Consider the following 3,276-nt stretch of genomic DNA (forward strand, 5'->3'; position numbering starts at 1 on the left):
AGACATCTGTGCAAAACACTTAATGTAATTGTTTGGCACAGAGAAAGCCATTTTAAAAACTAGCACATCTAATATATCACTCCTTTATGCACTTAGTGTTGCAATTATAAGCTGCAGAATGTGCAGCAAATTGCATCACTTCATATAGAGACTTTTCACTCCCAAAGTCTAATAATCTTTTGAAAGGAATTATCCGGCCTCAAATGACACCATGATTCTTGTTATTACCTCAGCCTCCTGACCTATTTGCAGGGCTGTTTGCTCCATGCTCTTCCTTATGCCCTGGAAAGCTCTTTGCTCAGTTAATTTCTCCTCACCCACAAGATATCCGCTCCCTCATCACTTTCTCAGAGAAATGTTCCTGGGGCCATCTGTCTACATCCAGTACCCACAGTATAGGTACTAACATTAATATGAACTTGGTAACAGGTGTCACAAACACCGTGTTAAACTAATGCAGATGCTCTCAAGAGGCCATCGACGCTATGAAAGCAGAGATCAAGCCTGGTTTTGATTATCATCACATAGTACAATGGTTGTCAAAGAGTGGACCCTCCAATAAGTATTTTTTGAATGGAACAATTATTGTCTTTAATACTATTATTACAATAACAAATTTGATATGACAATCTTTTGCATCAATATCACTTATTTCTCCCCATAAACTCTTCCTAAGCTTGTAGTAGACTAAAACAAAGCCTTAAAATTGTACTGTTAGGCTTTATAAATCCATGAATCACCAAGGCTACAATTTTTACAGATGCACTCAATTATCAACTACATGGCTCTAAAAGTCTTGACCTCTGAAGCGTTCTTGCCCTTCACTCCTACGGTTAAGATAAAAGAACAAATATCACTGAACCTTGCCAGTTTATACAAGTAGTCAGTTTAAAACTATACTACTTGAACTTGAGTCAGTTTCAAAATACTCCTGAAAAATAAAATGTCAGGTTAAAGTATGAAAGATTTTTTTTGCAGGGCAATTTTGACAGGGACGATAAAAAGAAATATTTCCTTTCAACCTAAAATAAAATGCTTCTTATAAATTACCAAAGCCAATCTATAGTTTTATTATCTATTTTTAGACTGCAGACTAAATTAAAATATCATCCAGCCTTTCCTCCACCCCACCTGACACTACCTCAGTGATCTCAATGTCAGCCAGCAACAGCCAGCAATGCAGGAGAGAGGTAAATGTAATGTGAATGATACAAAAATTTTCTATGTTCCTGTTCTTTTTATTAGGAAGAATAGCTTTGTCCTGCTTCCCATAAGGCTGTTTCTCTTTTTATTTGCTTCTGTAGAAGTTTAAGGGGTTGAAGATATTTCAGAGAATCTAATCTAGATTATGAAACAATTTTCCCCACTTAAAAACATGTAACAGGGATCCCTGGGTGGCGCAGCGGTTTGGCACCTGCCTTTGGCCCAGAGCACGATCCTGGAGACCCGGGATAGAATCCCACGTTGGGCTCCCGGTGCATGGAGCCTGCTTCTCTCTCTGCCTCTCTCTCTCTCTCTCTCTCTCTCTCTCTCTCTGTGACTATCATAAATAAATAAAAATTAAAAAAAAAAACATGTAACATTGCTTTGTGAAAATGGAGAAGTACAGTTTAAGTCAGATAATTTATTTTACCTTACCCTCCCTCACATCTGCACATTTGAGTTTCAAGTACATTGATAATGTAAGGTAAATTTTGAGGTTATGCATTACCTTAGGGTGCTTGTTACCAATAATTCCATATGAAATGGAAATAAGACACAGATAATGTCATTTCCATACAATAAAAGGAGAAAATATATAAATACATAAAATATTATTTTAAAACAATAAAATATATAAACTTTGGAGAATTTTGAGAGAACAAGGGAAATTCAGCAATTGGTAACCTATTATTTTTCTAGTAGGATCTTTCATAATCCTGCAAAATGTTACTCTATTATCCATATAGTTCAGGTGAAGATTGCTAATGACAACAACGAACTCCTGTGCCATAGGGAACAACAGATGATTGGAGATGTGTCCATCACAGACCTCCAACCCTGGTCCAGATAGCACAATAATACAATTGTAATAAAAATTCTTGAATGCTATTATGGGCCAAGCACTAGAGTGTATTAACATGTATCAACTCATATTATCCCTAACATTTTGGGGCAGGGTAAAAATAGAGACTACATTTTTTACATTTAATTTTAAGGTTCTAAATAAAGCTTCTCTCCAAGGTGGAAGGACACACTCAAACCCAAATTAGGGGATTGAACACGTCCCCAGGAAACAGAGATACACAGATTCCCCTCCCTTTTATCTCACATTTCCCATCTAGGATTTCTAGACTATTCTAAGAGTCTCTTATAACCATATCACTGTAGCGGAAGGATAGGAAGAGGTAGCCCTGACATCTGGGAAACCCAGACCACCTATGACTAAGAGCCCCTGGAGAACCCAGGCTGCAAAGTCACCCCATTTAGGGCATCCAGTGCTAAGCAAAAGCAGCCATTCTGTATGTTCAAGACAAAGGCATCATCTTTTTTGCATGCTCTGGGACCCCCGCTCTCTCTCCCTCTCTCTCTCTCTGTATCCAAACTTACTTCTTTTATAATTTTTTTAAAGACTTATTTATTTATTCATGAGAGAGGGAGAGAGAGAGAGAGAGAGAGAGGCAGAGGCAGAAAGAGAAGCAGGCTCTTCACAGGAAGTCTGATGTGGGACTTGACCCCCGGACCCGGGATCCTGCCCTGAGCCAAAGGCAGATGCTCAACAGCTAAGCCACCCAGGCATCCCTAAACTTCCTTCTTTTAAAAGGCCACCAATCAGCTGGACTTAAGCTCATTCTAATGGCCTCATTTTAATTTAATAACCTCTTGAAAGACCCTATCTCCAAACAGACACATTCTGAAAACAGGATGAGGGCTTCCATATATGAATTTGAAAGGAACATGATTCAATCCATAAATAAGCCCTTTTCAATGTGGGACCCAACCAAGAACTTTCTTGCCCAGGTCCTTAGGTAATACCTCATTTTAAAGCTTATAATTATCCCCACTTTACAGATAAGGAAATTGAGGTGCAGAGTAGTTAAGTAACCTTGCCAAGGTCATGAAGATATTAAGTAGGCAATCCAGCTCAAGAGTCTGTGCTTTCAATGACAGATGAACAAATAAAGAAGATATATATCCACATATACAATGGACTACTATTCGCCCATCAAAAAAAAATGAAATCTTGCCATTTACAATGATGTGTATGGAACTAGAGGGTATTATGCCAAGCGAAAT

Source organism: Canis lupus, chromosome 1 (assembly GCF_003254725.2).
Source record: "Canis lupus dingo isolate Sandy chromosome 1, ASM325472v2, whole genome shotgun sequence".
NCBI lineage: Eukaryota > Metazoa > Chordata > Mammalia > Carnivora > Canidae > Canis > Canis lupus.